We start from the raw sequence: 12,272 nt of genomic DNA, 5'->3' as shown, positions 1-12,272 counted from the left end.
TGTGGACTAAAACCTCTATAAACTATGAGCTAAACAAACCTTATCTCTTTCAACTTTGTGTATAAGGTATTTTATTTTAGTAGCCAGAAAAGGAAGATAACCTGTAAGAGGCAAAAGAAGGGTTTATTGGACAGGGATACAGAATGTATCCAATAGTGTAGTTCAGGTGTTTAGAGAAATGAGACCCCACAGTTAGAATTTTGAAATCCTTATGTATTTTGGGTGGAGGAAAACTATGGAATTTGATAATGTATAGTCTTAGTCTTTTCTAGTGGGTAGGAGAAGATGCCCCACTTTTAGTAAAATAATTCTCCACTTACATGAGAAATTCTAATTTCTAGGTGAAAAAGGTAGTCTATTCACAGGTGAAGGCAGACCACTTGCAATTAAAAATGGGGCAAAAAAAAAAAAAGGGACAGCCATATAGCTCAGAGGATTAAAGTGCCAGCAAGCAGGCGCAAGGGCCAGAGGTTCAATCTCTATCCCTGGGCCTGGCATGCCAGCCCCATCCCCTGGGCGCACTGAAACAGTGATTGAGACTGGGAGTGGTGGTATGTGCCTGTAATCCCAGCACCTAGGAGGCTGTAAAGGGGAGAATCACTATGAGTCCGATCTAGTAGTGAGACCTTGAACACTCTTCCCTGGGGTTCAAGGGAATGGGGCAAAAATGGGGCAAAGGTGAAAGGGAGTTGCATAGGTTCACTGCTTTGGGAGAAGAGAAAGAGAAAAAAAATAGTAATAAAATGGAATCTTGTTCTGTAATTGCAGCTCTTAAAGGTACAATTTTTAGTCTCAATTTCTTTGTCTCTTTTCTACCTTGTGTTTATTTCCCCAGTCCTATCTCCACCCCTGCGTAAGTGTAACAGGCTTTTGTAAAACTCACTGCTCTACTGTAACAGAGGCTTAAAGCTCTAAACAAATAGTAGTTATTTGCCAATCGTTAATCTTTATGGCCTCTGAAAGAACAGTAGTTGCTGAATTCACATCAAGCATCTCTGTGTATCTGGATACCACGCAATATACCTTTCCAAGCTAAGGTGCACCGAAGAGTTCAGTATCTGTTCATCCCTTAATGAAGAGGTACTTCTGTCATTCTGAGTTTAAGGGATATCTGAAGTCAACTATTTCCATTTGCATAGACTTACAAGGGAAGATTCTAGCAAGTTTGAAATATTCTGACGACCACATAGTACTTTACAACTAATATTTAAACGTTTTGAAGGGGAGGTACATAAGAAAATTTATGTGGATTTCATTAATATTTGTGCATGCCTTATTGCATTAAAATGTTATTCCATACTGCATTTCAAATTGAGAGAGAACTTATTTTAATGTATGCGTTTACTCTATAACATTCTTATATAAAATAAAATGCTAAATTTCTTCTAGATTCTAAGATCCTTCAGGTTTTCATAAAGCTGACTCTTCAGCAAAGGAAAAAATATTTCTTCTTTTTTTTTAAACAACAACAACCACACACACACACACACACACACACACAGCCAGCCAAACAGATTAAAACCCCTTTCCTTCTAGGACTCTGATACAGAGTAAATTAATCACTGAGAATTTTTTGAGGAGAGTTTTGCTAGACTTCTTTTTCTAATTCTATCTTTTAGATACATAATGTACTTTCTTCTATCTCTGGACTACTACATGGAGATTATGAAGCAAAATTATGGTTCATGGAAATTAGTCAATTCCCCCATTGTTTTTACAATTACTGAATGTGTGAATTCATGCTCTGGATCTTGTTATTGTGCAGGGCAGTGCGTGTAGTACGTATTTGCACTGGAATCTTCGTAGCTTGCAGTTATACAGGATTGATTTACAGTCTGGTAAAGCAAAACAAAAATCTACAAAAGGAAAGCTGGGGCAGCTCTACGAAGATGAGGGAAAGTGTGAGTATTGGGAGGGGTGAAAAACACTCTGCAATGGAGAGACTGTAAAAGAAACCCATTAAACGTGCATTATAATGTGTGCCCTACTTTTTTATGTTGGGTAATGTAAGGAGAGGAATTAGACAACAGAGACGCAAGGTAATGGACAGTAGCCCTGTCCTTCCATCGTCAACGTCCTAGATCTGAGATCGCGGTCCCGGATTATACAGTCTTTTTTCTTTCTTTTTTCAGTAGCTGCTCAACCCGCTGGCAAACACCACCCCTGCCCAGGCAGCTGTTCCAAGGGGCAGGCGAAGGTTGCCCGCCTTGAGCTCCCTACTGGCGCCTTCTGGACAGACAGCGGGTGCCAAAGAGCGCCCCGGTAAACAAACAGCTGATGGGGGGCTACACGGGGTTCATGATGCACACGCATGATCACAGTCCGACCAGAAAGGGGAGAAATGGGGGTGACAGTGTGCCGCGTAGGTCTCCAGGCCGCGGCAATGGAGCGCGCACAGGTGCCGCCGGCCGGTGGCCTGCAGAGCGGTCCGCGGCTTCTGGGGCTCAGGCTCACACGCCGTAGCGGCGGCTGAGGACGATCCTGGGTGAACCCCAGCCCGAGCCTTGGAGGAAGAACCCAAGGAAAGGGCGCGAAGGGGGAAGCTAGGTAGGCGGGGGCGGAGGAGAGAGCCATCGCTTCAGCCTGGGTTTCTGCGAGCTCCGCGGGTGGGAACGTTCCCTGCGCCCGTTGGCGCCTCCCTCCTCCCCTGCCGACTCCGGACGCTCGTCTTCCCCACTCCCCTCGCTCACCCCCTTCCTCCTGGCTCTCCCCTCCCTCCGTCTCTCCCTCCCTCCCTCCCTCCCTCCCGCGTGCCGCCTCCCCTCCCCCCGCCGCCCTCGTCTTGGGCGGCTGGAGCAGTCCCCGCTGCTTCGGCGGAGACGGAGATGGGCAGCCAGCGCGCGCGGCGCAGCAGCTCCGGACCCGCGGCTCTCCCCGCCCGCAGCTCCCTGGGCCCCCGTCGCCGCCGCTGTCGCTGCCCTGGTGTCCCCCGACTCCAGCGCTGCTCCTAGGACGGCGCCGCCAGCGCCTCCCGGCCCTGCCTGCTGCTGGCGCCGCGCAGCCCTCGTGCGCGCCCGGGTGGCGCTCTCCCCCAGGACCGGTGAGTAACCCGGAGAGCGCAGGGTGCAGGGCGCCGGGCTGTGCGCGGAGAGAACACCGGTAGGTCCGCGAGGCCATCGAACCACCTGCTGGGGTCCCCAGCCTCCGGGCGGAGGGCGTCCGGGGGTGCTGCTCTGTGCTCGCCGGGTCTGTTGTGGGTCTCAAGTCCACCTGCCTGGCACCTGCGCCCTCTCCCTCCCAGGGACCGGCGCAGGCGTCTTGGCCCCCTCTGACCTCCCAGCTCCAGAGCTGCCACACTAACGACAGCAGTGCATGGCCCCAACCCTCGCGTGGCTTCTAACAGGGTCATCACTGCCCCCACGGTCTCCTATCCGGGTGTTCTCACTTCTCCGCCTGTCACTGTGTGCAGCCCCTCACCCGTGCTCGCGCGCGCCAAGCCTCCACAAAGCCCGCCCTGACCCACCTTCCTCCCTTGCCAAAGCCTGGCTCCGGCGCCCACCGTGCTGCCCGACTCCTTCCCTCCGGGGAGCTGAGTCCTCTCCATGAATGCCGACCTCCCTCCCTCCCCACGAGGCCGCCTCTCCGCTCTTCTGACAGCCACCTCGGGAAGCGGACACCTGCACGTGGTGGTCGTGCCTTCCCCACAGTCAGCGTGATCCCAGCACCCGGGCTGTCTGGGAGAGACCAAGCGCCGAAAAAGAAAGAAAGAAAACAAGCTTTGTAAGACTAAACTTTTTGTTACTGTTGTCTTGAAGCACACAACTAGTTACACTGCTCCTAGTGCCTGTACTCAAGTGCAGGGCGCAGCTGAGTGGGGGAACGCCCCTATTTTTACCTGTTCCATCCGGTGTCGGTCTCCTTCCTAGGTTGAGAACAGCCCCTGACTGGGAGGTGAATTTCTCTCAGCAACTACACTGTCAAAAGCTCTGCAACTCTTGAGGATAAGCTTTTCCTTGAAGAAGAAGAAGAAGAAGAAGAAGAGGATGGCATCAAACATACCCTTTAAAATCTTCTTTGAAAATGCAATAAGCCAAAGATCTTATTTTTTTCTTTAGGTTTAGTGGCTAAGAGAGGGATAGAAAAAGAATTAGAAAACATTGCATGGAGAGGCGCCTGCACTCTCTGGGTGCGTCCGGGGTTGTGTGGTATCTTCTTATCCAGACAGTATTTCCGTAGAAGTTTTCTACTCTGGCCTTTTCTTCAGAAACCAGGTTTGACATCTTCCTTTTTCTATTTGGCTTGAGAGAAAGTAGACAGCTGTACTTAATGAATGAATATGAGCAGCCGGGTGAGGGAATTAGTAACTGGCGAGGTAATGTGAATATTAAAATGTGTGTTCCCAACTCCTCATGCGTGGAAATTTGAAAACCTACTACCCTCACACACCTTGTGTTTTATATTTTAAAACGTTAAGAGCATATTGATTTACCGTGACGTTTTATTCTGTTGAATTCTTCATCTTAAAACTTATGTTCCATGAATGCAGAGAAGAGTATTGAGAAAAAAAAGGTTAGAAACTTCAAAAGATGGCCCCAATTTCACAACAAAGTGCATGAATATAAATTTCTTCACATTATTATAAACAATATCAGAGGACTAATAATTAAATTGTCCTTCTTGCTCTAGCAGCTGGTAAGAAAAATGTTACTTCCTTACCTGAAAGTTGGACGTCTCTGCCTACACAAGAATGAAAGGCAAAATTGAGCAACTCCATTGGGGAATTTGTTTAGTGAGCACTGCTCTAAAATTTTTACCTTCTCTAATGTCAGGAACTTTTGACTTGTTTTGTTTTAATCCAAAATACACACCAATTTTATTTATCGTATTTATGTACACATATGCAAAAATCAGTGATTGGTGGCTTTAGGTACATGTCAAGAGGTGCTAAGAATAGTGACTTTATTGTTGATTTTCAAAATTTTGAAATTTTGTTTACCTTTGGTGTTTCACTAAGAACATTTAAAATATGGATGAATGGATGGATGGATGGATGGACAGATGAACGGATGGATATAGATATAGATATAGATTCAGATATATAGATATATACTTACACTTGCAATTAATGGCAAATGCTCAAATATAGCCATGCCATGTGTACAATAGATAAACTAGGAACAAATTCAGATCATCTAAATTTTTCTTTAAAAACATTTACACTGCAGGTGACAATACAGTGTTTGGTATCTAAAGTATGCCCAATAATAATAACAAATACGTATTGAAAAACATACCAATTGAAATCAAGGGAAAGCAAGAGTAATGCCCACTAATCCATCATTGCTCATAATGATATTAATGATCAGTTTAAAGCAGTATGTTATAATTCTATCTTACGTCAAATACTAAAATGGTCTCAGGATTATCTATGAAAATACAAAATAATGGGTCATAAATTATGGCAGGAATTTCTGGTAAGAATTATCAGCAAACAAGAACTCTTGAACTTCCAGGATTTAATGTCATTGTCATTAACAGGGCTGTGCAAAGCCGTTATTGTAATACATTGGAAGACAGACACATCTTTTATTGGCATCTTTAAGTACCATTAAAATGCATCTCATAATGCTCATAGCTACATGCCACCTAGAGGAAACGTCTAAAATGTTTGCCCTGGTAAAGAAAAATTTTAAATTGTGAAAGTATTACACGTCATTTCCTCAACATGGCACCACTAATTGACTGCTTCATGTAAAACAAATTCTCCTGGAATATGTGGCAAAAAGAAAAACTGAGGAAGAGAAAGTAGCAAGAAAGGAGAAAAAGAGGGAAAGAAAAAAAAACTATCAATAGTTAAATTTCTTAGTCAAAAATAATGAATAGAAGTTCTATTATTTGGATATTTGGGATAACAGCTGTTTTCTAATTTAAGTTTCAAGAAATGCCTCATAATGACAGTAATGCTGCAACTCCATTCTTATAAGTTAGATCACTGATTTTTATTCAACAAAATACAAAGATGACCGGCAACTTCAGGAAATCTAATTGTCTAATTGAGATAAATAAAATTCTAGATGATTTTTAAGACAAAAATTTGAAAAAAAGAGTGCATATACTCCCACCTAAAATTATATTAGATTAAAAGCAAAGTCAGATGTACTATACACTTTTATGGCTTTTCATACTTACAAATTTGTGAGTCTGTATATTACAATATAAAATATGAATTTTATGCATTTAAAACCCCCAAATTTTACCTGTAAACGTCAAATTATCATATAATTCTAATTTTTTTCTACCTTCAATCTATAAGGAATAGTTTACAAAAAAAGTATTATCATAAATCAAATATGCAAGTGAATATTTCTAACATAACATAATTATTTGATCAAAGTTTTGTGCCATGATGGCTCAGTGGAATAAGCGCTTCCCTGGCAAGCATAAGGGCCTGAGTTCATATCCCCATTTCTGCCAAAAAATAAAAAATAAAAGTTTTGTGGCAATGCTATCAAAATCATATCCTCATGAATGCATAATTGCAATTCCTACACACAGAAATATTTGCATTCTGTTATTCTCTATGAACTTTATAAAATGCAGTCTGTTTAGTTGCAAATGAGCCCCCAGGCATTCTTCATACAAGACATGCAGAATTTAGATGCTAGAAATTATAAGGATCATTCCATTCTTTCACTTTTTATATAACTTGCCCATGTTTCCTTCATCAGTAACAAGTAGAATGCAAGTCTCTGACTCCATTCTGCATCTATCATTTTATAAATTCAAAATGAGCCCCCTCCTCCCATTTTATTTTGAGCAAGTAATAAGAGACATTAGTTTCAGTATTGTAGAGAACAAGCAAAATAAAAGATAACACTTCTCCACATACCATGACAATGTTTGACCTATTAACCCTGAAACTTCTCTGCACTCTTCCTCTAAATTAAAGTGTGGGAAATATTTTTAAAATTACACTGGCCCACCTAAAATATTTCAGTCTTATTTTATAACTTTCATTATGAATTGTTTGTTCAAATTTATTTTGCAGTAATGACATGCTCTGGACACTTCCAGTTTAACTTTTATAAGCAGTTGACTGAGGAACATTCAAAAAAAAAAAAAAAAAAGGGGGGGGGAAGAAAAAAAAAAAAAAAAAAAAAAAAAAAACAGATGTTGCATTCTAAAATCCAAAAGGGAAAGTGCACTTACATTTTTCCTATATGCTTATTTAATCTTTATGTCACCAGCAGAAAAGTTTGTGCTACTATGTGTTTATTGTTTAGTGTTTATTTTTGTATCCATACACTCTGTGTGTTGAGTAGCCAAGGAAGATAAATTTGTTTCACAAAACTCCAAGTCTGCAGTGGAAAGTCCTGGCACTTTTAAATTTTTCTTCACCCATGGCTAGAGGGATCAATGTAAGTGAATGACTAGATCAGTGAGAACCTGTCATCGTTACCGGGTAAGGAAAACAATGAATTTTCAACAGTATATTTGGTGATGGAGGTTCGTCAATGCCACCTCATCTAGGAAGGGCAACTTGGTAATTATGTTGCTTACTCAATGACAGCATCTGGGCCTAGGTTGGGTTACCTAAGTGTGGTCGGTTTGATGGAAGCTAGAGGAATCACTGACCTTACACTGCTTGTGGCTAGCTTAAGACTTGTTTGAAGTTTTCCTTGTTAAAAGAATTGGCCTTTTTTCAACTCATTAAGATGCTGATTTATCTGAAAGGAGAACCAAGGCTTCTGTGACCTAATTTCTCTGGAGTGTAATTCAGCCTCCATAGTGAGATCTCCCCAAATGGCCAGGAATGAAGTTAGGACCATAGACACTTGAATGAACATCACACAGGGTCTCACTCAAACATCTTATAGTTTAACTGGAGACAAATAGCAAATGAAAAACAATGATGAGACACTGGACTCACTTAGATTATTACAGCTCAATGCTACTGAACAAAAATGTCCAGAGAAAAACATAAAAGACCACAATTTAGTTAAAACCTGTCTTGTGTAAAACAGGTAGAGTTATGTCATTGCTATGGTTTTGACATTGAAATAATCCATTTTCTTAAAAATAAAGTTTCTACTGGTTCCTATATTTTTCTATCTCCAACAAAGATATTATTTTTGTCTTTTTGAGACAGGGTGTCATTATGCAGTTTAGTCTGGCCTTGTGCTTACTTTGTAGCTCAGGCTAGTCTCAAACTCACAGTGATCCTCTTGCCTCCGCTGCCTGAGTGCTGGTACTACAGGTGTGTTCCCTAATGCCTGACTCAACAAAGATACTTTGACACTGTAAAAAGCTATTATTATACATATCAGTATGAATAGATAGATAGATTCTCTCATAGCAATGAACTCAATAAGTCATAGGGTCATTTTCCAAAGGAAATATAACTTAACTATATGGATTTAATATAAATTAAAAATGTCAAGTTTTTCTGAAAAAAACAAACTAAGCTATAACTAAACCTTCAAGGAGCATTCACAGGGAAGTACACATAAATAGCATGTGTGAGTGTTTTAGTTTCCTCATTGTTGAGACAAAATATTTATCACTCAAAATTAATTCAGAAAGGTTTATTTCACCTTGTAGTTTCTAGGAGATTCATCCCATGGCTGCCCTGACTGGCTCTGCAGTCGGGTGGCATGGCAGAAGGGTACCACAGAAGAAAGAAAGCCCATGGTATGACAAGTAGGAAGCGGCAACCAATAACCAGCAGCAGCAGGAACAACCCTCCCTTTCCCTTTTATCCTACCCAGGGACCAAGCCTTCTGGTTGGTGTACCGGAACTCAGGGTGGGCCTTCCTGTTATCTCTGCTCCCATCTATGCTAAACAAATTAGTTATCACAGACTCTTAATCCCAGTGCCACACACCTGCATCTAGCCACCTCTGAAAGCCCCACTTGTGACTTCAGGCTCTTGGGGGCACACCCTAAAACACACTATAACAAAGTAGTGTGTATACTATACCTTCCATACTTAAAGGCTTACAAAATACTTTTAAAAAGATTGAAACTTTAAGAGGTTATTTAAAAGTCCATGTGTCTTATTGCTGTCATAAAAATTTATTGAATATTAAAAAAGAATAGTAGAAAAATACCTATATTTGGGATGGGAATATAGATGCTCATGAAGTAATTTGGGGAGAAGTATAAAGCTACAATCTAATAAATATTGCATATCATCTAATGTAAAATATAGACTGACCAATTACTTTCATAGTCCTAAAAAATTTATAACATTCTTGGTATTAAAAATACAATGAACTAAAATAACTTGCGAAGGTACCTAAATAGTATTACTATTTATAAGAAAATTCTTATCTTATACACGCTATCTGATTTATTTATTTTCATTGTTGGTTTACAAAGAGGAAAAACAGGTATTTGGTTTTTACGTGAATGGCAAAATACATAATTCCTAAGTTGTTAGTAGCTCTATTAATTCTTTACTACTTTATATGTTCACTGTATTCTTGTGTCAGAAAGAATGGCTGAATACATGATGTGCTATTATTAGTTCCCATCAGGAGCACTTCTGATGTGTGATGAGCCAGAACACAGAGCTGGAGTGACAATAGTACTTCACTGCTCTGGCTTGGAGTGAGACTACTGAGCTGCGTCAGTATCCAGGTCCTGGTAATTTGCAAGGACCATGAAATGTCTGAGATTAAAATAACTCACTAAGTTTAGCATGAATAATTGATTGTCATCCTTGTTTTGAAGAGGTTACATGAAGGCTGTTAGTCCAACTTGTCCCACTTGTCCACACCTCTAGCCTGGTGGCATTTGTCCGTCTCCACTGAAGAGTTAAGCAGTAATTATAGATACAGGAGTGTGAAAGGTGTCCAAAGTGTTGACAGTTTTTTTGGTGTGGGAAATGCCACGGCTAGGACTATCTTCTACCTTTTCCAGTAGATTTCTTGCTGTGCTTAAGAGGAATATGCATCAAATCACAGTCAGAGCTGTCTGGCATATGAGGAAAGAAAGTTAAATTTAAAGCCTTTGTCACTGTTTGCAAGCTACTCTTCATATAAAAATGATATTCCACTAATGAACTAGGTGAGCTGAAAGCTAGATCACACTTTTCATTTAACAAGTGAGGTTTGTAGGACCCTTTCTTACCACATGAGTCACTGAGTCAAACTTGATCCCCCCCAACAAAATGACAGACCAATCACAAATGCATCTTTGACCCAGAATTCAATTTTTTTTAATTTTAAAAATTAATTTTATAGAGAAAACAGCAATGAGACAGTTTAAAAACTGATTAATAGGACAGTTTCAATAATTAATACATTGCATACGGTTGTCTTCATAGAGGTTATTCATAGTACAAGATGCAGACATGATATCCTGTCCAAATACTATTAGTACAAATTTTTCTTCTTATTGAATTAAGAGAAAGTAGCTGTATATCTATCCTAACTATTTTGTATATACAGACACAAAATGGTCCTTCTTTTGTATCCCATTTTTTTGTTTAGTTTTGTTAGAGATAGGTATTCCATTGCCATTTAAATATTGTAGGTGCATCAATTCAGCAAAATAATCCAATATAGTCCAGTAGTCCTTAATAGTAGTGGGTTTTCCATAGGACTGATAAAGTCAGAAGTTGTTTACTTGAGCCTTTCACAGCTCAGCATATTAATATGGCTTTACTTTTTATACCTCGTTTTTATACTTTTCTGCTGGATGGTTAAGACCAAGATAAAGCAAGACCTATAAAATAAGAAATGTATCTTTTGTATCTGTTAAGGTCAGTCAAGTCCCCTCAGGATTTATCCTGTCACCCTGTACCGCAGTTTACAGATCCTTTGTCAGTATCAGCCAGGTGGATGAGTCACAGGCTTTGCTTGACCAATTTGTTCTCTGTGATAGCCTGAGAGAATGTTTTCTGTCCATGTGACTCTCCTTAGGTATACTCTACATCATCGATCACTTTGCTCTTTGGCCCCATAATCTCCTTAATCAGAAAATTTGGGACACAACTGAGTTACATGATGTTACAGTACAGGTTCTCCTATGTCCTAAATCTTCACTGACCTTGAAAGACTAGGGCCAAATGTGGGCTGCCCTTGCAGTCCTTCTTTTTCTCTGATTTTTGATCAGCAAACTTAGGTTGTTAACCCTCCAGAAGAGAAGCTTATTATTACCCTACAACATATGCAGTTCGGTTTAACCTCACTATCTGTCTGAATATCAAACATCTTAGGCATAACATGGAGCAGGTATTTTCCATTTAGTATTGATATGTTAAACTTTAAATCTCTATGAATATGAACAAAAAATTTAAAAAATAAAAATATTTTTAAAATATGAATAAAGAATTTCATATTTTTACACAGAAATTTAGAAATGTAACCATATGCAGCACTGTAGCAGCACAGTCCTGTGCTATTTTTTCCTTGTCTTTTTTCATTTATTATCTTTTGTTTTTTAAACAAACATTTACTTGAGAGACAGTATGGCAATAACTGGTATGTCATGACAAGCAGTACATATTCAGAAGACCAGAATGACAGGCATTCCAAGCATGACCCTACTATTATACATTGCTATCTTCAGTGCTGTTGCTTAGTTCACAGATATCAGCATATATAGTTAGTCAGGGTGAGAATCCTACCAATTAACTGCCAGTTTCAAAAACCTGCTGATGTTTCTCAGGATCATTGCCTTACTCATCTTGTGCATATAAATGTATGGCTTTGCCCCTGTCATTTTTCCCAGCTTTTCTCCTTACCCTTTCCTCCTTGAAGATAAACTCATGAGTGAAATAAACCAGACCCACATGTGTAAATATCATATATAGTCTCCCTAGTATAAGAACTCAAAAGAAGAAATGTAAATAGAAAGGTATAACATGATTAAAAGGAAAGCGAGAACTTGAGGATTGAACTTGAGGATTGGACAGAGTTCAGTTTTGATAAGAGCCCATTTATAAGCTCTTTGCTGCTTTTTTTTTTAACGAAGATGTATCTGGAGGTATGTGTCCTGTGTGTTAAGGAAATCACCACTTCAAATCCCTTAAGAGCACTGAGGCTATTTATATATATCAGAGACTTCAATCAAAAAATTATTAGTTATAAAAACTTGTATCTCACGGATTAATTAAAGGTATGGATTTCCAAGAATAGATAGTAGAAAGTAGCTTGATGGGGAGCTTATGGCACAATGTGTCTCTGTGTTACTCAAAGGATTCTGCTTTTTTTTTTTGAGTTAGTCAACATTGAGTTCCAGATAAAATTTTTACATGAGGCTTATATCATCTCCAACACCAAAAGATTCCAATAAGATGTGGAATATCCTTTGTGTTAGCTGAG

At 40.0% G+C, this 12,272-nt stretch overlaps 1 protein-coding gene across 1 annotated transcript in view; it reads left to right on the top strand.

Annotated features, from left to right (window-relative positions):
• Positions 1–2,804: 2,804 nt before the first annotated feature.
• Positions 2,805–12,272, top strand: part of Fut9 (fucosyltransferase 9) — a 221,067-nt gene continuing 211,599 nt past the window's right edge. Inside the window, exon 1 of the mRNA XM_004628191.2 lies at positions 2,805–3,040. The gene's annotated coding sequence lies outside the window, so the exon portion shown is untranslated. The remainder of the gene's footprint in view (positions 3,041–12,272) is intronic.

This window comes from Octodon degus, unplaced genomic scaffold, assembly GCF_000260255.1.
Source record: "Octodon degus isolate 3935 unplaced genomic scaffold, OctDeg1.0 scaffold00022, whole genome shotgun sequence".
Classification (NCBI taxonomy): Eukaryota; Metazoa; Chordata; class Mammalia; order Rodentia; family Octodontidae; genus Octodon; species Octodon degus.
This window is presented reverse-complemented; position numbering and strand designations above follow the sequence as displayed.